General features: G+C 42.0%; 1 protein-coding gene across 2 annotated transcripts in view; it reads left to right on the top strand.

The window, feature by feature from the left end:
- The first annotated feature begins 647 nt into the window (after window positions 1–647).
- Window positions 648–23,696, top strand: part of NFYC (nuclear transcription factor Y subunit gamma) — a 52,336-nt gene continuing 29,287 nt past the window's right edge. For both annotated transcript variants that reach the window (XM_044424825.1, XM_044424823.1), the window contains exon 1: window positions 648–807. The gene's annotated coding sequence lies outside the window, so the exon portion shown is untranslated. The remainder of the gene's footprint in view (window positions 808–23,696) is intronic.

The raw sequence follows: 23,696 nt of genomic DNA, 5'->3' as shown, positions 1-23,696 counted from the left end.
CAAGCTCAGGCCAGCCTCACAGCTGCTTAGCTTCAATATGGTGGATGGCATGGTGTGCCTTCAGACCGTGTTTTGTACCATACTTGTTTGGGACCTTATGAATGCCTCATCCTTGCCAGTCCTGTTCTTGCAAATGCAAGGCTGGGCTTTCTTTATGGCCTGCACCAATCCATACTTGGTCTTCCTTTCCTTCTGCTGCTTTCTACGTTCCCTGCCTTCTCCAGGGAGTCTTGCTTTCTCATGACGTGCCCAAAGTAGGACAGCCCTAACATAATGGTGGTTGGGTTTGAGGCCATGCAGCCTAATGCCAGCACAGACTTAATCAGAAGTAACTCCCCAAACTTCATCGGAATTTACTCCAAAGAAAGCGTGTTCAAAATCTGCTTTCCCCGCTCCCCTTTCATGCCTTCTGCATGAACCTCTGCCTAGGAAAGCGCTCGCCATGGAAACACTACAATTCCCAGGATTCCGCGCGAGAAGAGAGACAGGAGCCGCCGCAGTCTCGCCCCTTCCGCAACTTATCGCGATCCTTTGAGGCTACATGGAAATTGGGCGGAGAGGAGAGCTGGATCATCACGCATGCGCGTTGGTGGAAAAGAGTCAGGCACGTAGGGAAGAGGCGGGGCCTGGGCTTCTCCTCAAACTCAGCCTCGCCGCCATCTTGTTTCACCGCCACTTCGCGCTCTCTCCGTCCCTCTCATCCCCGCCCCCCTCGTTGCGGCCGGGAGCGCGCAGGCGGCGGGTGACCCGCCGGCATTCATCTCTGCGGCCGAAGCGCAACGGACGCCACGGACTCTGATCAAGCCGGTGAGTTCGGAAGGAGACGATGGGGAGCGGGAGAGAGACTTCGTGGAAGAACGGCGGTTGGACGCCTTTCCTTTCCCCTCCCCCTCCTCTCCCGTCGCCGCCATTCACGGGCATCGCATTTCTGATTGGTTGGAAGTCCCGTCCTCTTTCGCCTCTAATTGGCCCGTGGTGGAAAAGGTGGGCGGGCGGAACTGTTACACAGCTATTGGGCGAGCGTCTTGGACGGACCGCGGAGAAGACAGGATGCAACGGAAATAACGTGTTTTTCCCGCCCTCCTCGGCGCTCTGAAGTGCTCAACGGCCGGGGGGCGGTGCCTAAAGAGGCGGGCTGTGGTCGTTGTGGAGGGAAGGGCCGGAAGCCCAGCAGGGCTGGCAGGGTTGGGGAAAAACTGGCAGCGGGATTAGGGCGCCTTGCAGGTGTGGTGTACTACAGCTTCCAGCATCCCCAGCTCACATCCTGGAGGGTGATGTTGATAGTTTGCGTCCAAGGTCAGGATATCCGGAAGGAACTAGCTTGGCAAAGGATGAATCCCCCACCACTGCAGCGTCTTCTGCAGCTTGTGGGCTTCCAGATGTTTGGATACAACTCCTGTCACCCCTTACTCTTGGTTCTGCTGGCTGAAGCTGGTGAGCACTGCCGTCCCAGCAACATCTGGAAGGCCACGAGCTGCTCACCCCTGGGGCTCTTTGAACAAAGTGGGCCTTTTATTTCTGAGAAGTGGTTTGAAAGCTGGAGTAGCCATAGAGAGATCCAGACTCACATCTCTTAATTCAGCAATGAAGTAAGGGATAGATCCCATGCGCTGGTTGCTACCTGCTAGCCTAATCTACTTCACATGTTTGATAGGATACAAATGGGGGAAAAGTGGAGGGACATATATGGTATTGTGAGTTCCTTAGAAGAGTGAGATGTGAACTAAAAAAGTTGCCCAGCAGATGAGGGAATCTTCATTTTTGAACCTTTTCTGCCTGGTCTTAATTGTGGTTGTGCTCAGATTATTTACAATATTTATATTATGCTCTTCTAGAAAACAGGTGTCTAATAATTTCTAGAACTTGTAATTGGAAATAATCATGTGCTCCAAAATTCTTTTCTGGGATACCTTTCTGCTCTTTTAGGCTCTGGGCAAAAACCAGTCTGTTCTGTGTAGAAGAGTTTCTTGTGATGCCTTCTGTGAAGTCATTTTCTTGAGTTGCTATAACTTCTCTTTTTGTGAGCTGTTTTAAATGTTCCATCAGAAGTGGGAGTGCAACTCCCTCATCTCTCACTGTTAGCTATACCAGGTAGGGCTGATGGGTATCCAACACTTTGTGGAAGGGGCAGCGGTGTAAGTTGCCCACTCCTTCTAGATATGTTTTAGATAAATTGTAAGGACACATTTTGGAAAGGGGGCAGTTAAGTTCCATTAAAGTTAGTGATACTTTGGAGTAAACATGTAGGATTGGATTGCAGCTGTGTCATCCACATTCTAGTTTCTGAAAGGAAGGGAATGGGGAAAGATTCCCAAAACAAAAGACCACTAGTACTGGATTAACTTTAAACATTTTATAGATGTAAAATTCTTATGGAATTAAATATTTTTTAAAGATCTATAAATTTCATAGATTTGACCAATCAACATAAAAAGTTAACTATGTATATATCATATACATGTATGCATAATTGAAATCCAGGCCCAATTCAAGGTGCTGATATTAACCTATAAAGGCCTAAATGGCTTGGGACCAGGATACCTGAAGGAACGTCATATGCCCTCACATCCCTTAAGATTGGCTGGAGAGGCCTTCCTTTGGCAACTCTTCTTGAAGGAGGTCCAGAGGGTGTCTACCCGGAGGAGGGCTTTCTCCGCAGTGGCGCCCAGACTTTGGAATGTGCTCCCCAAAGAGGTTTGCCTGGCGCTGACTTTATACTCATTTCGGTGCCAGGTCATGACCTTTTTATTCAACCATCACGGCTTGCTTCATCTTTTACACTGATAATCAGGTTTCAGCGGATAATAACATTGCCTCCTTAAACTTTCTGCTTCAGTGGTTCAGTTCAACTGTTAGCACAGAGATCTTCACTAAAGTTACTCTTTCAGCCTCATATCCTAAGACCAAGGTTTACCACATTTAATTGTGTTGTATATCAAGCAAGCCCTTCTCACATCTTTTAGGAGAGGCCTTTCCATGTCACTAATGTAAAAGGAATTATATTACATTCCAAATACCCCAAGAGTGTTTCCCTTACTTTCCACACAGATTGGGGATTCCCCTGTCCAGCATTTATTGTCATAGAGCTGAGATTTCACAAAATTGTTTCAATGTTATCAGGGCAATGCAAACAGTATTAGCCTTAATGTTGTGGTGGTCAAAGTTCTTTTTTTCCACATAGTTCTGGCAGTTACAAACTTAGCAGTCCTCTCACAACAGCTGGAACTGGTAGTCTATAGCCATTAGTCTCTGTCAGTTTTTCTGCATTTTCTTTTGATTTCTCAGCTTAACTATTAACACCCATATAGCTTTTAGAATCATGCTCTTTACCACCTGCCTGCCTTTTCACTAGCACAGGGTGTACACAGTTACAGTTCAATAAATATGTTCTTTATTGGTTTTCTATGCTGCCTTGTTTCAAACTGCCTGTTAAATATTTTAATTGCATATCCAGGAGTGAAGGTAACCATATACATTTGGCCACTCATGTTTAATTTTATATGGTGCAGTTCATTCTTAGCATCAAAAACTGTATTCACTTCTGTGAATCTCAGTGTTGCAATTACAATATCTGTATTGTCTTTCCCCTGACACAGCCCTACAATGGGGGTGGGGGGAGTCCTAGAGCTGGTGTAAATGCAAAGACAAACCAGTGGCAAAAAGTAGAGGGGTTTTGATTGCTTCATTTGACTTCTGCCAGCAGGAGCAGCTACTCAAATCGGAGACTCTCTGACTTGATCAGGGTTATGCCCGAATAAGGAATTCTAGCTTCTCTTTCTTCCAAGAAGCCAGAATTGTAACTCGGGAACAAACCTGGTTTGCAATGTTAGCCAAACCAGGGACAGAATTCTATGACTTGTCCCTTTACCTCTGGAAGAAAAGCTGATCAGGCCTCATTTCTGAACTGAACATAAGCTAAAGATGATTTAGGTCAGATACAATGAAATTTTACAGAAATTATCCTTGTAGCTTGCCCCATTATTGCTGTTCTAGGAAATGTTGGTATCATCTATGTATGGATAGATTTCTGTTTTCTTCCTTCTTCATGTTTTTGTTAAATTCCATCTTGATATCCTTGGGCAATATATCAAGTACAAATCTAACAAGAGGAAAATAACATTCCTTTTGTGTTTCTCTTTCTAAGGAGAATTTCTAATCAGTCTTCATTGATCAGTACACTTGACTTTGGTTTTGTGTAAATAAATTTCCTCTATTTTGTAAACTTTATTCCCTCATTAAATCTCTCCATAAACATCAGCATCTGTGTCCACCCTGTTTGATCAAAATCTTTCTCAGTGTTGATAAAGTACATTTTTTAAAGTTATGCCATTCTTATTTGTATTACTAATGCTCATCTAGTAATCACCTGATAACCATCACCAGTTTGGTTAATAAATTAAGCCAAGGAAGCTATTTTGGAGAAGAAAATTTCCTTCAAAAACTGGATGTCTTGGGTGGGGGTGGGGGTGGGATGATGGGACCACTGACTTGCACGAGGGAGATGTAGGCAGACTATCAGAGAAGCAAGGAAACAGTTCAAGAGATATATCAACCTACAACATCAATGCCAACAATAAATAATTATTTAAATGTATCAAAATAAAGCAACTAAAGAAGCAATTGGATTATTGGACAATAAGGGAATTAAAGGAACAGTGAGGGAGGGAGAGATGATTGCAGAGAAACTGAATGAATCCTTTTTCTCAGTCTTCACAGCAGAGGATGCAGAGCAGATACCTGTTCCTGATCTTATGTATTCTGCAAGGGGGTCTGAAGAATTAAGGCTGATGTAGTGACAGGAGATGAAATTCTCAACTTTACTGATAAATGGAAAGTCAGCAAGTCACATGGTCCAGATGGTATCCGTCCTAGAGTTCTTGAACTTAAACATGAAATTGCTGACCTCCTTACCCCAGTATTTAAATGTTCCTAAAATCAGCCCTTGTATCAGAGGGTTGAAGGATAGCCAGTGTGAACATAAACGGGGATCTCTCCAAGCTGCTAAATGGCAAATGCAGCTCAATATAAGCAAGTGTAAAGCAATGCATGTTGGGGCAAAAAAAATTCCAGCTTCAAGGATACACAGGATCAGCGCTAGGAGCAAGAAAGGGCTCGTGGGGTACTAGTGGACAGCACAGTGAAGATGTTGGCCCAGGGAGCAGTGGCTATGAAGAAGGCAAACTCCCTGCTAGGCTTACTTAGAAACAGAACAGGAAAGAAAAGCACAGAAACAGCGAGTCAGAAGGGGTCTCCCGGGCCATCTAGTCAGACCCCCGGCTCTAACTGACTCTATTCATGACATGCCCACCATGTGCAAAAATTAATCTTGCTTCCATTATGCAAATCTTTTGTACAAATGCACTTCGAATATTGTGTTTAGTTGTGGTACCTTACCTGAAAAAGTGCATTGAGTGGGAAAAAGTACAGAGAAGAGCAATGAAATTGATCGGGGGCTGGAGCAGCTCCCCTAATGAGGAGCAGCTACTACAATTGGGACTATTTAGTTTAGGAAAAAGGCAAGTAAGGGGAGGCATGATAGAATTGTTTAAAACAAGAGACAGTAGATAGCAAGACATTTTTCTCTCCCATAAAGCTGATTGGTCAGAGATTTTGGACAGATAAAAGGAAGTACTTCACACAGCATGTAGTTAAAGTTTAGAATTTGCTGCTATGCCGGGGTGGGGGGGGGTGATGTTGGCCACCAATCTGGATGGCTTTAAAAAGGGATTGGACAGATTCATGAGAGAGGAGGCTATGCGTGACTTCTAGCCTCACTGGCTATGGGCTCCTTTACTAGAGGTGGTTTGCCTGCATACACCAGTTGCTGAGGAGCTGGGCAGGAGGAGGTCTTGCACCCATCCTGCCGGAGGGAACCTCTGGACAGCTGGTTTGCCTGCCAGCGTGCAGAGTGCTGGACTAGATGGCCCTTTGGCTTGACCCAGCATGGCTTTTCTTATGTTCTTACACTAATATTCTTGTATCCTGCCTTCAACCAAAGCTTTGCAATCAGTATTTGAATATTTCAATTGTAAACCATTCAGTTTATTTGCCAGAATAACTACTCCTATATCATAATCATAGTTTATTAATAAGATTGTATTGTAACGTTCTATGCTTGATGGATCCTTACAGATGGCTATTTGGGCAATATCAGTAAAGATTGCTTTTCTTTTCTTGGATCAGAAGTATAGGAGCCTGAATATGTCCTAAGGTTTGTTGGAAAAAATAATTCCATTACATAACATATCTCTTTTTATAGAGGAATTTAAAGATATGTATTCCTCCTGAGTGATTTTTGAAGTTTTTTATATCCATATATTCTCTTATCTGAGCATTTTCGAGTTTTCTTGATGTTCACAAAAATGAAATGTTTTGAAGTATTCAGGTAGATGTTTGCAATCCCCCAAACTGGAAGTTTACGGGCATCATATGGAGTTTGTATTGGAAAATGACCCCCCAGACTAATCAAATTTAGCATGCTTATTTTACAGGAAACATAAAAAACTACACCATGTTATCTTTTTGCCTTAATGCACCACATGTATTGACCTGGCCAGAAATACTCAAGGTAGAAAAAATGAAAACACATGTCATTTCAGTGATACTGTGCATAAAAATAACATAGAAAAGACAATAGCATGCATTTCTTTACATTGGTTAAGTTTAAGGAAAAACAACAGGTACTGAAAACTGTCCATATATTTTAGCAACCCAGAGGATTGCACATGACAGGCTGATAAGCATTCATCTCTTTTCATGGAGTTTAACTTCCTCCCACGGAGGTTCTGGGGTGCACATTTAGTATTGCTACCCCAACTCATTCGTACCATGTCGCGCGCGCGTGTGCGTGTTCACATGGAAAGACTAAACTGCAACTTTGAAACTGCAACGTTGAAACTTGTCTTATGCTGTCTTGGTGATGAGCATCCATTCATTGTTGCTAATAAACTAATAAAATGGGTGTTTTTCCATGAAAAAAAATAAAGCCTTGGGCATGGTTTTAACAGCTTGCTTAGTTTCAGAAATTTTCATTGCTACTTTCTAGTCAACTCATCACTACTTTTATGGATTTTAATGTATCTTTTCTAGTTTCTGTATTGTATGTAATAATCCCATATGTTCAAAAAGTCATTTCTCCTTAAATATGAGGCATAAATAAGGATGTAATTTATTTACCCCCACTGCAGATGCACATGATGAGCCTCTGAACTCAGAGCCTTACAAGTGTCCGCTGGCAGGAGAGAGGCACAGGGGTGGCCATTTCTTCCCCCATCATCATTCCTTATACCCTACGTTTTATGGAGATGGCTGTGTTATGTTGACAGCCAGTTAAAACATTGGGGAAGGAGGGAACTTGGGGCCCTGGTGGGAGTTGGTAGAAGTCCTTAGCCCAGCCTCCTCCCTCTTTTGCTTTCTCCGAGGGCAGCCGTTCTTTTTGCTGAGGCTGTGAAGTGTGAGGGAACCTTTGGAGTCACAACTCCAGGAACATGGAACCTTGGCAGTGGGACTCTGAAGAATCCTGTTGTCTCCCAGAAGATACCAGGAGGCCCTAGGATTGTACCCTGACTCCCATGTAGTCATGTTGTTTTACAAACTACTCGAGGATTGACTTTTGACAAATTAGCTTGTAGGAAATAACAACCTCCCTCCTATAGCTTTTTCTCTTTTGTCTTGAATAAGAAATGTTCAGTCTCCGTGCCAAGTCCCTTATCTTGTGCAGTGCAACTTTGCGCACACTGCACGGAGCAGCAAGCTTTATTGAAATCACTGGCTGACTTTTGCGTAAACACGAGGGTGGCTGTGCTATTACCCTCACAGGAAATATTGTTGGCTTAAGAAACATTTGCACACTGTTAGCGCACCAAAACAAATAATTTATTCTAAACTTTGAACTAAAGGTAGTTGAGCAATATATGCAATATTTCACGTTTCACCCCTGTAATAAGAGTTCACATAATTTATTTTTGGCACACTTTAACATCCTGTTCTTTAAAGGCACCAAGAACCATTTACAAAAATCCGGAATAAGGTGGCTCCTGTTCTAAAAGACACAGGGTCCAAAAGGAAAGGGAATGTGAGGGAGGAGGAAAAAAGAAAGTGCAGGTACTAGTTTTCGGTTACAAAGTTCTTAGAATAACCAGTAGGAGTGGATGCATCTCAGAGAGGTTTCCCAGCAGAACTGATGAAGAGGCTCTGTGTTCCCTATGAAGGTTCTCTGGAATATAATGCTCAAGTTCAAAACTCTCTTCTTTTGGTGATGATAATTTCCACCTTTGTGACGGATTATTTTTTCTTAATTTCAGATTGTCTTATGTTTTTCCTGTATTTTCACCAGAGACTGCTACAGATGTCCTGCTCCATTTCCTTGCTCTCTGCCCATCATCATTCTTGATAGTTGTCTACATTACATCTTTTTGGAGCATTGGCCTGTGAAGCCTCCAGTTCTCGGAGTACTTCAAGTTTTCCTCTTCTGGCCTCTGAGGTCTCCAAATTGTCTTTAGGGATCTTCCCTGTTCCATCACAGGAATTTGTGCTCAGCCTCAGCTGCCTCCAGTTCTCTTTTCTCTCAGAAGAGCTTCTGGTTTTCTTTGTCACATGATTGCCTTTTCTCAAGAAGAGTGGTGAATCTCTCTCCAACTCCACCTCCCCCACCACCACATCATTTCTTTACCTTTCCATACCCTTCTGCTAAAGGGGCCTGTGTATGGTTATTAGATTAATGCTTTCTAATGGTCTTAAAGCTCCATCTTTTCTCCAGAGTGGCTCTTTACCTTAGAGAAGCAGTGAAGTGCTACTAGCTCAAGATGCTGGCAAGGTCAGACTTGGTTCACTCACAGACATTGCCTTCCAGGCCTGATTTATTCAGCCAGGAACCCTTTACCCACAGACCGTTTTATGCTTTTCCTCTCAGTCCTTACAGCAAAACCATGTAGCCAGTGTGCATGTACGTCCTTTCTCTGAATCACACCACACCCGCTCCCATTCTTCTTCCTTTCAGATCTTCCTCTTGATTTCCTGCATTCAGCCCCACTCCATAACCTGCTATTTTCTGGACACTCTTCTTTTGAGGCAGGGCAGGACAGCTTACCTGGATGAGGAATGGACTCTTGATATAACAGAAGGGAATATTGTCTCCCAGCAGGGATATGTGTACATCTGTTGTGCAAAGGTGGGTAGTCTTAGAACATAGAGAGTTATGAGTCAGAACCATAACAATTTCAGTGGCGGTGTCAATAACTTTAACCTGCATAAGTTTTAAAGTTCATTTTGCTTTCCCCCCTGCAAGCATTATCTGCTGAAAATCACAATATCTCATGGAATGTTCCTATTTTGCACAAACACTATGATAGCGAACAGTAGCTAGTATGGTGGTTATCTGAACAAGCAGCCACTCCGTGCTCTTGCATAAGGGTTTTCTATGAAATGTTTTCATAAGATCCTCATCTGAACGGATTGCAACTTGCCTAGACCTCTCCCCACTGAAGCTAATGTTTGCTATCAGTAATTCTTACAAAGTCTTTAAAATCTCTGGTCTACTCTAGTCTAATCCTTGTTGGCCAAGGCTGTTGTCACTGACCATGCTTGGCTACTAAAAGTAAGGTGCTGCCCAGTCGTTGATCCATATGTTCCCTTCAGAAACTTGACTGTGACTATTTTCTCCCTGCCAGGAATAGAACAAAAAGTATTTATTTGCTACATTTCTATACTGCCCAATAACTGAAGCTCTGTGGGAAGTTCATAGCAATTGAAGCCATAAAATATAAGATAATAAAATACAATACAAAAATTAGAAGTTTAAACCTACAGTATAAAAATAAGAATCAAATAGAACCTTTACATTTAAAATGTAATATCAGCTTAAAAGATCTTTGACCTGGCACCAAAAAGAGCACAGTGTAGGTGCTAGGCAACCCTTCCCAAGAGGATGAATTTACAGCCAGGGTTCCACAGCAGAAAAGGCCCTTTTCTTAATAGCTGCCTGCCTCACCTCTGTCAGTAGGGCCACCCAGAAAATGACCAATGAAGCCCAGAACAGGTATATATGGGAGGAGACTATTTTTTGGGTAACTTGGTCTCAAGCCCTTTAAGGGGTTTGAATGTTAACGGAAGCTGAGATGGATTTGGAGCTGCCCCTAGGGCAGTGATGGTGAACCTTTTAGAGACTGAGTGCCCAAACTGCAACCCAAAACCAACACTTATTGCCAACACTGCAATAAAACCTGAATACTGAGGTTTTAGTTTAGAGAACACAACTCATATATTATCATCTTTTGTCTTAAAAGAAAAACACAATAACAGAGCTTTCAGTGATACAAACATATATATATATATCCTTGGCAGCACACTGACCGGCCATGCGAAAGCTTGGATGAGTCATGGCTAATGAGTCACGGCTTGTGACATCATCGCCTGGCGCTGCTACTCCTTTCCAAGCATGCGCATGGCCCGACTGCTGGAGCGACTTGGCGCGCCTGCCGACAGAGGGTTCTGCGTGCCTGGTGCAGCACGCATGCCATAGGTTCACCACCACTGCCGTAGGGCCACTGGAAGGGTAGAAAATGTTGTTTCTCCCGGTTTGACCTTGTAATCATCATGTGGTATACAGAACCTAATCTGCAGAAACTTCTTTCCTTACTTCATCTTAGGACTCTGAACACGCAAACTTGCCTTCCCCAAGCTGGTGCCCTCCAGAAGTGTTTGATTACAACTCCTAGTCTCTCCCAGCCAGCCATGGGGATTTGTGGTTTACCCTAATAAGGATATTTAATGGACTTTGGAAATTTTCTTATGGTCAACACCACTGTTTGTTTTCATTGTAATGCAGTGTTTGCTGTAAATCTAACATCAAGGTGCTGTGGAAGGGAGTGTAGGCTTGTTATAGGCTGAGCTGCTGAGCTGATCCACCTAAAAGGCAGGGCAAAAAGGAAGGGCCTAGAAAAGGAGTGGTAGAAGAAGTTTCTGCCTAGGAGAACATGCTTGAAGAGTGAGGGTTTGAGCTTGAGCAAAAGAACAATTCAGAGAAATGAGGAAGAGAGAAGTATAAGTCTGACAGAAGGATCATGGGAAAGGGGCTGCAGGCTTTTCAGTAGACACAAGAACTTGGGTACAGTTTCTGAACAGTCGTATGAAAGGCAAGTTGCCTCTAATGCATGACATGATTTTGCCTGCCTTCAGATTACTATGTTGAGATGTCATTGGCAGTTCCAGAAAGCCCATCTCAGAGACACTCAAGCATAGCCTGCTCCATTTGGGTATTCCGTGTGACTGCTAATGTTGGAAGAGGACATATGATGGCTGGGTACTGTGAGCCATTCCCTTGGTGAGCAACTAGTTTTGTCAAAGACCACTTCAGGAATGGCCCAGCTATCAGGACATCCCATCAATCTCAGGAGATACCCTGCTGCTACGGTTGCTATTTGTGGATGGGATCAAGGTCTCCCCTCCCCTCATCTTTTTCAGTCATAGGCTTACAGGCTGTTCATTGCCTGTAGGACTGTTTACTGACTGTTATGTAAGCTGCCCCAGGAAACTTTTTGGCTAAGGAATGGGATAAAATGCTTTAAATTAGTGAAGTCCAAGGCATCTATCCCTTATTTCTCTTCCCCTCTTCATCCCACAGCAACTGTTAAGCAGGTGCTTGCTATTTTCTTATAATAATATTATGCAGTTATTATACAGACAGCCAATCAGTATGCTGTTGAATTATGCCTTAAAAATGGAGCCTCAGTCACCAGGAAAAATAAAGTAATCCCAGTCTTGGCAGTGGCGAGTTTTTCTATTATATCTAAAAGTGAGGGTCAAAAATACAGATCTCACAGTAGTGGGTGCAGCTAGAAAGCCTTCTGCCTTCCTTTTCATACTTTATTCCGAGCACTCTGAAATCTGCATCTTTGTTTGATATTCCTTTTATATAAGTTGCTTCCAGCTTGAAGTCTCCGTGCCTGACCCCTGTTCTGCATCTCAAGGTAACTTTAAAACAGGAAGTGTACAAAGGATGTTAGTGATGACTGGAGCAGCCAATCCAGGCTCCGTGATCGTCCTCGATAAAGAGGCTCAGCCAATGATGTGCCGGCGGAGGCAAGGCCTGGTGTCAAATAGCATGCTAGATTGAATGTCTTTGACTGTTAAAGTGGAAGGAGGCTGCACAGGGTTTCATTGGAGTCTGTGGGAGTTTTTCACTGAGGCAGGGGTCAGCTGAAAGACAAAGAAAAATGGCGAATAGTTTGTTGGGAGGGCAGCTGTTCGGGTTTGTACCTCAGTGGACACTCCAGAAACCCTTTCCTGCATCTCCTGCTGCCTTTGTTTCCTCTTCTCCCACCTCGGGGTTTCTTTTTTGTTTGCTTTTTGTTTTGCTTTTTGTGGAGAAGGGCTAGGAGTGACTTAATTAGCTCTGTCAGAGGAGGCATAATAAACTGCATATAAAATTAACGCAATCCTTGGTAAGTTCTTAAAAATTGTTTATGCTTTTATGTAGAGATCCTAGCTGTAATCAAGAATCCAGGAGTGCAAATAAGTTTAAACTGTCTCAGAAAATGGCCCCTTTGCATTCCTTGCATACCTTATGGAGCACCTAGCTTACCTTGCTCTCCTTGGCTTGTGCATGCCCTTTAGCAGGCTCCCTCCCCTCCTCTCCTCTTGTCAGCTCTTCTGTAGCTTTAAAAGGAGAGATCTGAGAAAATTGATTAATTTACACAAAAACGCATTGCCTTTTGTGTAATACAGGTTTGAAAAGCTGGAACTTTTTGCCCCCCATTCCCTTCAATAATTTGTCTTTGTTCAAATGCAGTGAAGCTTTTATAGGAGACAAACATAAGGAAGCTGTTCTCCAAATGCCCTTTTGATTTTGGAGCATACAAAGAACATTGATGCCATTCTTTGAGGGTCAGGAGAGGACGGTTAGCATTAACCTATCCCCTGCCATACAATTCAGTCTTAGTATCTGAGGCCTTCAGCTGATGCATTATTTTGTATGTATTTGTGAGAGCAGATAAATACTGTGCATTTGTGAGGCTGATATATTACTGCCAAGATTTTAATTTGTTGTCTCCTTTTCTCCTTCCATGTTTATATATGTTGAGTGACAATAGTGTGTGTTACTTTGTTATATCACATCCTTTTTTGCAGTAGGAGTTGTAATGCAATTGCCTCTGTCATGAAGTTGGTTTCCATGTGCTGTGAACTTAAAGCCTTCACAGGAAACACATTTTTGTTAGTGTCTGAAAGTTTTTTTTTTTTTTTTGAGGGGGGGATAGGGGGAGATTTCCTTCTATTGCCCTTGTAGCTTCTGCCCCAAATCTAGGTTAGGATAGAAGACTCTGTCCTTGAATCTGGTAAAGAAAGAGTTTACTGTGGGTCCTGGAAAACTTGCATCCCTTTTCCAGACTGGCTGTACCCTCTGGCTAGTATATGAAAGCTTTTGCTTTTCCTTTTAATTGGAAATGGATGATGAAGGTCGCTGGAATGTATCTGCCATTGAGAGATCTCATCCTGCAATGGAAGAAAAGGAATAAGTGCTCTCTGGAATGTTTCTTTCTTTTTTTCATAGCAAAGAGTTTACCTGTTTGCCTTAAGTAAAGAGTGACACCCACATTTTTTCCTTTCCCTTCTCATAGTTGGAATAGAGTTGCAGTAAAAGTTGCTCACGCAAGGCCTCCCTTTGCTAGCAAGAATGACCTTGAAGCAGGGCTTCTCTGAGTTTTAGCAATTGAAGGACAAAGTTTGTTTATGCTACTCTTAGCTGGTGAGAGGAGTCTGAGTTGGGAGGGGGAAGGACTGTTTGTAATACCTGAGAAAACTGTAGTTTGAATAATTCGAAGAGCTAAACCTGAAGCCATTTTAGTGAAGAGCCTTGAGCTGACTATCTTTTTCCTCTCATCTCTCCCCTGCCTTCATTCCAAAGTTTCAAGAGAATGTCATTTTTCAGATGATCAGAAATATGTAGAATGAGCAGTTCCAGGATTTCCACATCCACTGGCCTTGGAGAGATAATTTGAAAGTACAAGGCAGGTTGTTAGCCTCCCTGCCCCACTTCAAAAAAAAAAAAAGATGTAATGGGATGGTGAGAGAGGACATCACTTAACCTACAGCATCACTTCTGCAATTATTAGGTGCAGTGATAATGAAGGAAAGCCTCCAGGGAATAAACTCTACCAAGCAATGGCTTTGGGCATGATTTTCAGCAGCCTTCAAGTGTCAGCTGCTGATTATTCTGGGTTGGAAACATCTAGATACAGGCCCCTGTGGCTTGCAATTGATCCTGGCATCAGCCCAAGTTGCTGAAGGGAACAGAAAACATGTTTCCTCTCCTTTCTCCATGGGTGCTACTTTGTGCAAGGCCTCATTACTCTCTCTTTCACCTTGCGTTACTTCTTTGTTCCTGTTGCAAGCAGCAACCCCTTTCTAAAAGTAAACCTCCCAAAGAAATCCTCACAACACATCTCAATAAAGCTTCCCAAGTAGTATGAAGTATTACTAGAGAATCTCTCAACTCCCTGCTGCACTCACTTTTCCTATCTCTCCTTGCTTGCTGATACCTTAAGCTTTGCAAAATCTCTGTGCTTCCCTGTTCATGACATGGTTAAGAATTGGGGCAGAATTTTCCAGGAAAAGGAGCTGCACTAGAGCAGAGTTTCTTCTCATGGCCTGGGCAACAGAGTTTTCTTGTGGATTGTGGCCGCTTCATACTCAGTTCACATTCATGAGCATGTTCACTTTTAGCAGGTTCCTCTATTGTGCCAGTTCTAGTTCCTGATTGAAAGGTGTATCAGTCACCACCACCGAAATGGGAGTGGACCATTCTATGTGGCACTGCATGTATGTTAGCAAACCGTAGTACTGGCAGCTTTTTCCACCACACACAGTGTTGCTTATTTGTTTTTTATTGGAGGGTAACATTTACATGCCTTTTTACTAAACTAAACCTTAAAGAAAATATTAAATCCAGTAAAGTATTAAAATTGCATAATTTAATAGCCCATGCAAAAGGTTATTCCAGCAGTCTGATTTCTCAAGATGATGTCAGACTTACCTTCCATAATCCTTGCATTTCATTCCAATTCTGTGTCATTCATAAAATGACAACAACCCTTCCACCCTTTTATTGAAGTCATTAAATTGGCTGGCAAATTGAGAGTTGTGGAAGATCATTGTGAAAAGGATTGTGAGGATGATCAAAGAGGGTGATCACTGTTTTGGCAATACGGGAGTTCCTGCCCTGCTCAGGTTTTCTTAGGGGACTTCAATTGGAGTCTTACAGTCATTTCTAATAGCTTTATTTTAATCTGCCAGTAAGTAGGTTGTTAGCAAAGATCCGAAAAAGAGAAACAAGGTTATGGAGTTGACTTTTTAGGCTAGTTTACAAGTAGTAGAAGGACTTGGTTTTGTGGGAGAAGGTTTAGAAAAGAGTTACATAGAAGCCGGTATGAAATATTTGTAAGGTTTTTGCTGTGGATGGTTTTCAAACATAGTTTTGCAAAGCTTGAAACTCGCTGGCACATTTTTAGGTATTCTGCACTGAGGTAACTAGTCGTGGCAAGTCAGCTCCCTAGCAAGACAGCTGGCTCAGCTCTGTTGCTTCCCTCCCTGCCATGGTTTGTGCTAACTATAGTGCAGGGCCCAAGTCATGATCTGAGCTTCTGAAACAAATGGAAAACCTGTGATTTAATGCTTTCCGACTGCTTAATTTTCCATCTGCTCAGAACATGGTGCAGCAGCCTCTGGCAGCCAAGCAGCCACAGCAACTGTGGTTTGCCAGTTCAGAGATGCCAGATCATAGTTGGCACAGCCCATAGTTTCTGATCTATAATACCGCAATTATAAAACATGTATGTTTGGGTGTTGCCAGCCATTGCACATTATGCACATGCAACCCAGTGAGTTGATATTAACACATCATATCTCTGAACTTGTGAAAACATTTGGAAGCATGAATGCAAAATAAATGGCTGCAATATCTATGAAGGCACACGGGTTTGCAAATGAATAGAGCATTTCTCCAAACTGGCTGTTTAAGTCATGTAGCCTGAGTGCCTTGACTCGTTGTGTACACATGAGTTAGACTGTTGGAGGGCTTCAGTTGTAATTGCGTGCAAATTCTTAGGAGTAGAGCAGGACTTACCTTCCAAGGAGGTAGGCACAGGTTTCGATACTTAGCGTCCAAACCTTTTCCTGAGAAGCAAGACTAAATGTTTCTGCTTTGGTTTGGCAGAATTATACATAATCATAATTAGTTCAGTTACTTGGAGGAACATTGAACAGGGGCAGAAGAACATGTACATGGGCTCCATAGATGATGTTGAGGTTATGCACTTCTTGGCTGCTATTCCCTTGGTCTGCTGAACAGCCCACAGGAATAAGGATACTAAGTGACTTACTACGGCCAGTTCACACATAAAGACCAACCATGGATTAATTATTCCATGGGTAGGTGGGAGGCATGTGAGTAAGCATACTCCTTTCTGTCTACCTGCTGCCCCTGGGTTGGCAAAGAACCCTGTTCCTTGGTTGTTTGACATGATGTCTAATGCTTTGAAGGAAAAAGGACCTGAGTTTCAACCCAATAGCAAACCATGAGTTAAAATTCTGAGTTGTTTCTCCTTCAGTAGCCCAAGGTGTTGGGTTTGTACACTGGAACAAACAGCCCAAGAATGGGGGTTCCTGGCCCATTTGTTAAACTTGATGCTAAGTACAAGTGGAGGCTATGGTGTGTGTTAATATTTACCTCAACAATAGGGTGTCTTTGTCTTATATAAAAAGACAGTCTATAGCATGATGTTTGACAGAGTAATGATTACAGAAAGATTACAGGATTTTTATATATTTTCTTCTACTATTTCTCCATGACTTAAATGTTTTGTATGTATTGTGAGACTTAGGCTGTAGAAGAGTCAGGACCAAGTGTGAGCTCACAAATGTGCATTCAAGAAATTATTATTAAATACATTTTTATACTGCCCAAGAAATAATGTACGCACAACAGACTTTCACTCACAGTGTAGTATATTATTTTTGTTGTTGTTGTTGTTGTTGTTGTTGTTGTTGTTGTTGTTATTATTATTATTACATTTCTATGCCGCCCCTTGCCGAAGCCTTGGGGCGGCTTACAACACAATAAGATACATTGAAATACAATAGAACATAATAAATTACCAATAAATATGAGGGCATATATATGAGGGCAGTATATACATGTACATGAATTCCTGATGCCCTAAATTTCCATGATCTTGTTTGGGTGGTTGTGGGGGAAGGCTTGCAGAAATTGGGCATTAAATACAGTGTTTTGCTTGGGGCATGGGTGTGGTAGCAGGTTTGGCTTTGCTACCCCACCACACATTTAAAAGGAAGGCTGAAGTATATGACGAATAGTTGTCTTACCCTTTCACCTAACTCTTTCAGTCCTTCAGTTCTGTTAACACAAGCCAATAAAAATATTTAGAATGCTTTCCATCACCTGCAGTGGTAATGGTCAGTAGGATATTGGAACACAAATAAGGCTTAGCCTGATCCACAGAAATAGAAAAAATCTAAAATGCTTAGGTGGGATGCTTGGCATGTGTCTGAGACTTCTGTCCCCCCAGACTAGGAATGAATAGCAGAGAATGGAGGGAATACTTTCTGTCCTTTATAGCTCAGACTACCCAGTGCACCTTGTGTTAGCTGTTAACTGGGATATTGCACGAAGTGCCTTGTGTTGTCCTTCTCTTGCCACTCTTGCTATGGTTCAGTAGCTGGATTATGAATTTTCTGTTTTGTGTTGTAGTTTCTCACAAAACGAGCTGCTTCTCATAGTTGATTCGGTCCAGGTTTCTGAGCAGGTAAAGACCACCCAAGAGAAATTTGGATCACACAAGCCGTTTACTTGGTTCTTCATGGCCCAAGTTTGGCTCACAAAACATGGTCCAGCTCCCTGATGATTCTGGAGCAGCCAGTTAACATACTCTTTTTTGAGCAGGTGTGAAACAGATTCAGAAGGCATCTTTTACTAGAGCTGGATGATAAGGTATGAGAAACTACAGGCCTTAAGTCCAGCTTTGCCTCCCTAGGAGGTATATGCTAGTTCTTAACTGCTAATTCAAAGCTTTGTTGTGAGAAAGATGACTTGGCCTGACATTGGTCCACCCATTTTAGCTTGTTTTACTAGCCTTTTATATTTGTGATGGTAGCTAATACCCCAATTCCTCCTTGTCACCCAAGTGTGTTATAGAATTCAGAAGAGGGGAGGCAAGACTTTTGCGTGCGATTTTGGGCTCTGAAGTTTTTCGTAATGCTTCCACCTCCATGCAGCATGAGAAATTCACTTTCCCATCCTGCACTGTGTTGAGCAGGAGCTTTTATCCCTGGCACGTGAATTTATGATTCCCTGTCAAAGGGTTTGGGTAGTACCTGTTCTGGAGGGATGAGTCTGAGTCCCAGCCTCCATCACTTCTCAAACTGCCTTCCTGTAAACCTGGCAGCTGACTATAAATCTGGACCATAAGCCTTCCTGGGCTTCCCAGGAATTCTAATTTGTGGAATGATGGGACTAAGATGCTCCCAAAATTCTAATTCTCATGTTTCCTGAACAGATATGATAAATCAGTTATTTTAAGGGGCCTCCCAGAAAGTAATATGAGAAGCTAACTTAAGCTAAGTCAGGCCAATGCCCAATCGAGTTCAGTTTTGTTACACACTAACCGGCAGTGAGACAGCAGTGTTTCATGAGAGGGTCTTCTCAGCTCTCCTTGGAAATGATGGTGATTGATCTTGGGACCTTTTACTGAAAGAGTATGACTTCTGCAACAGAGAGAAGCTCTGCCTTAGAAAATTAGGCTGTTTCATCACTATTTTTGTTATATTTTAATTGTGAAAATTTGTATTCTGCTCTGCGACAGATAGAAAAAGGTATTTAGAGAGCTGTTCCTTAATAGTCCTCTTGGCATCTAAGAAACTAGTCTCTTAATGTCTTGAAAAATGTGTGGGCAGGAGCAGGTGCAGATTGGAGTGGGATCAGCATGTCCTGAGCCTGAGGTATATTGCTTCACAAAATGCATCAGTTAAAGAGATTATGCACTACAGAGATTTTACACTAGAATCTCAAAATGTAGTGGAGGAATTACACCATCTGTGATACTTTTCAGTACATGCCATGTAGGACTACACCTCTAAATTTATTTTTTTTCCTGACTTTCATTTTATAATGGATCTGAAATAGCAGTGTTGTCTTCTTTTGCGGCACTTTTGCTCTTGCAAATAACCTTACTAACACAGGAGAACCTGAATGGGGGTGGGGAAATCTAATATAATGAATCCTTTAACAAAGCCCAGCCCCAGTAAATGTTTAACTTTAAAGTACCATTTTTAAATATGTCCTTGAACTGCTTGGTTTAAAGGTAACTGCAATAATTGATGGAAATAGCAATGGTGATGGGTTTTACTCCTCTCTTAATACATTACTTTTTAAAACTAGCAAGTGAAGCATTTTCCAAATAGGCTATGATTGCAGTGGGTCATTCAGAAAAGGTCACTCCTTCTCTGGTTGACATTGAGTTGTATGCCTTTCCTCTGGATGTTGCTGCGTGCTGGTGTTGTTCTAGAGTGCAAATTTTCTGTCAGTGTGTAAATTGAAAAACCCTTGCATTACAGAAATTGTCAAGACCACTGTGTTTCAACAATCTGGTATCAAGTATTTTGGGGAGGAAGTGGATTATGTATGGTGTGGTCTCATTGTATTAATTACATTGTATGGGACACACATCCATTGTGCTTAGTCACCTTTAATTGCATAGATTAAATGTAAGCTGGCAAAAAGGAGACTTTCACAAGTTAAGAGCCATGGATATACATTTATTCATGTCTGGCAATGTGTCAAAAGGTGTTTAAGGAAGCTATCCTATGCTCTTTTGATCAGACAAGGTCCTATAACTGCCAGCATCCCCCAGTTAACTGACTTTTTTCTTTCTAAACATGCATAAGAATTAATTCAAAGTTTGTCTTCAAGAAAATACAGTGTGAAACCAGTACAATGATCCCATTGTAGAGCCAGAGGCAACAATTTCCAACAAAATATATTATCCTTCCCAACATCCATTCTCAAGTACAGGTGGGTATGCCCACCACAGGTCCTCTAAAAGCATTTGGGGAAGTTGCCTAGTGCAGAATGGCTTAAACCAAGCTAGCTGGTCAGCTTGACCAAATGGGCCATCCAAGAAACACACATTCTGTACTCAGAATAAATTCATTAGAAAGTTCATTTTGTGATACCTTTCATGTGTGCTCTTTGTTCATCTCTTTATGCATCCGGTAAGAAGTAGGCTGTTGACCCTAAGTGTTCATGCTGGCTTTTAACTGCTGACATGACGAATTCTCTGGAACATTTCCTAACTTCCCTGTGCAGACATGACTACTTGAAACCTGCACCAATTATGAAGGGAAAGTCAGGTAGCCAGTTTCTTCAAGGTCCTGTCCATTTATAGGTACACAGGATATACAGTTTGCTGCTCACACTTCTTGCATTTTTGCTTTCAAGTCAGATAAACCCTCCTAGACCTGACCAGAGTCTAGCATTCCCTTGCCAACAACGGACAGACATGCACTTCTAGGAAGTTTAAAGATTTAAGAAGAGCTGTGCTGGATCAGACTGGTGGGTCATCTAGTCCAGTCTTCTGTTCATACAATGGGAAACCAGCTTCATGCAGGATCCCACAAGCAGGATATGAATGTAGCAGCCCAGGTACCCCAGCAACCGGTGTACATAGGCACAATGCTTCTGATATTGGAAACTTGCATGAAGCCAAAGTTTCTTGCCCTCTTGGTGCACAGCATTCCATGTTCTGAAGTATGTAGAAGTTTAGTTTGCTTATTCTGAACAGTACCTTTGATAGACGTATCCTTTGTGAATAGTCTAGTCCCTCACTAATCCTGCACAGTGAGGTATTGGTACTAGACTGTGTACCTACCATCACAACAATTAAAATAGCAAAAGCAGTGATCCCTATGATCCCCCCCCCCCCGCCGAATTTTCTGGGTATAGTGAAGTTCTAATATATCTGCAAAGTTTCCAGCCAGTGATGATGTGAAGAGATCAACAGTTCTTATAGCTGCAGAAGTGCAAGCAGGTCTGGAAAAATAATTCAGTCCCTAGGTATCCACTTCAGTTTAAGAGTCATCGGCCCATATTAGCTTGGAATGTTTCTTTTCCTTCATGTATGCACACACATTTGTATATCCCTGCGCAGGCATGCAAGCAAGCATATGTTCCTAAAGAGAGAATCAACTTCCGTTTGAAAACATACTTTCCTTGAGTATGCTATAGTCGATTTCCATGTCATCTTCAGATGAAGCACGCCTGAGTTCTTTTGATGCATTATATAGGGTACATGTCACATGTAAAGCAGCCCTGAGTGACAGTGACTTGCCCAAGACTTCTCAGTACATTCATGCAGCTGACATGGGGCTTGAACAGCACAGTTTGTTTCACACACAGTGGTAACCCTGGGATACTGTAAACAAATCATCTATAACTTCATTTAATTTGGTTACTTCCTTTTGGTTCCTCCTTTCAGTGGGAGTAGCTGAGCAGTTCCTGTCCTGTCTAACGTTACTTCTGAACCTAGAACTCTGGCTTGTCTCTCCTACAGCAGCCCCAACTGGGACCCAGGATTCCTGTAGTCTAGCCATGGCTTCTGTGCATATTGTATCATGACAGTATGATCTTCAGTGAATATGGAGATTGCTGTAGAAGTGGAGAGTGATGTGGCCAGACATGTGATATAGTACATTTATGGCATGATGTCAACAGATCTGCAGCAGAGCAGCCATGCTGTAGCTCTAGATGAGGAACTCATGACCCCAGTTGTTCAATAAGGAAAGGGAGTGAAATATGGTGTTTTTTCCAAGCTTTGCTTCTTCAGCACCATAATTCTATTTTTATTGGTTTTGGAGGATCATATGTCATACAGTTTATTAATAAGTAAATAATACATTATTCAATAGAATGTGCAGTTATAAACCAAAAGTACACATTTAGTGCTAGTATTTCCCTCTGCTAAAAGCAGAATAAGTATGTGAGAATTCAGTAGATGTAAACTTTGGAGAAACAATCACTGGGGCTATGGTGCATGTGAAATTATATGCTCGGATTATTCCTTCTCTACCACTTCCATTTGTTTATGCTAAGAATGATGAGAAAAACTGGTCTAAGAAAAACTAACATGAAAGGATCCTGTAGTTCTGAAACTGCTATTGCTGAGAATACACAGTACTAAACTTTAGTGTTGTTTTGGAGGATAAATATAGAATGGCACAGTTCAACATGGAAAATTAATACATGCTTTAAAAAACATCTCTGTATGGTCTGGCCCCAGAATGGGATCAAATTTCCTTTTAGCTCCAGAGCAACACATTCCATTACCAAATAGTATTAAATATATACAAATTAAATTGATTTGCATATGTAGCTGTTTTGTTTTCTTTTCCTCTCCCTTCCCTAAATGTTGATGGTAGAAATTGTGCTGGAACTATCATTGTAGCTGGACTAGTTGAAACGGTGTGGTACTTTTTAGCTGATATAAACCTAAGGATCAAAGTCCCCCATGTGCCTTTCCCACAGATCTTTACCAAACATTTCCCATTTGTTTCCAAAACTTTGCACTTCTGTACTGAGAAGCTTTCCTCAGTTTCCAGACTTTTCAAAAATAAGATTTTCAGGTTGTCTTCAAACAGGCAGAAGTGTTTAAAAATTTGTCCTGAGGATTTGTCCTGAGGGTTCTTCAGTGGGAAGTTCAATGCAGGTGGGAAAGCCTCCTCCAGGTGTGAAAGCATTTCATTCCCAGTGAGGAAGTGTCAGCACACAAGCAACTTAAGCTCTGGTGTGGGTTTAGCAACAGGTGATAAGACCAAGGTAGTAGAATCTTCCCTCCCTTATTATTTACAGTTATAAGTAACTGTAAATAAAAACCTATAAATAACAAGGAATAACTATAAATAAATTCCACACTTGCTTAGTAAACAGCTCAGTTTTCCAGGTAAACAGTTCTAATTATATCAGTTAAGAAGTTACAAAGGTAGAAAGCCAATAGGAGTGTGGTGGTTATCCAGTGTATCAACACTGAGATTTTGATGTACAACATCTGCTAGCTGGACAGAAGTGGATGTTGGCTGTAATGAGCTCCTGGCTCTCAGGGAATAAGTTTGTTCCCTTGAAACCAAGGTTGCTGTTCTGGAGAAGCTAAGAGAGCAAAGAAGTAGGCAGATGAGATCTTCAAGGACCTACACATCATGTCCCAAGCTCTGGATCGCAGATCCTCTGCTGTCAAAGAGATTGGGGTCTCTTGGGGAAGGAGGAGGCTACAAATTTGTACAAACCTTTGAATCATTTTCTGTCTAGCTTCTTGGTTTTTGTGAAAGCAGCATGGAAGTGTCATGATACTGGTCTTTCCTCTGAAGCATTGGCGTTAGTATGACTTTTGGTTTTGTGCAATGCTACTTTACTCATTAAAACACTTTTTAAATTATTTATCACATACAAAAATAAGCCGTTCTTTATGTTAGGGTCAAGTTATACATGTTACTTGACGCAAGAGTACCTGTGAGAATGGCAGCTCTTGAGTTCCTGCACCTCTGAATTTCTGAACACACTGAACTGCGCAAAGACTTCATTACTTCGTGTGTTTTCACACCAGTGGCAGTCCATGATGTGGGATGTGGGGAAGCACAGT

Source organism: Varanus komodoensis, unplaced genomic scaffold, assembly GCF_004798865.1.
Source record: "Varanus komodoensis strain SLA01 unplaced genomic scaffold, ASM479886v1 scaffold15, whole genome shotgun sequence".
Lineage (NCBI taxonomy): Eukaryota > Metazoa > Chordata > Lepidosauria > Squamata > Varanidae > Varanus > Varanus komodoensis.
Note: the sequence above shows the minus strand (reverse complement) of the source record. Positions and strands in the feature narration are given on the sequence as shown.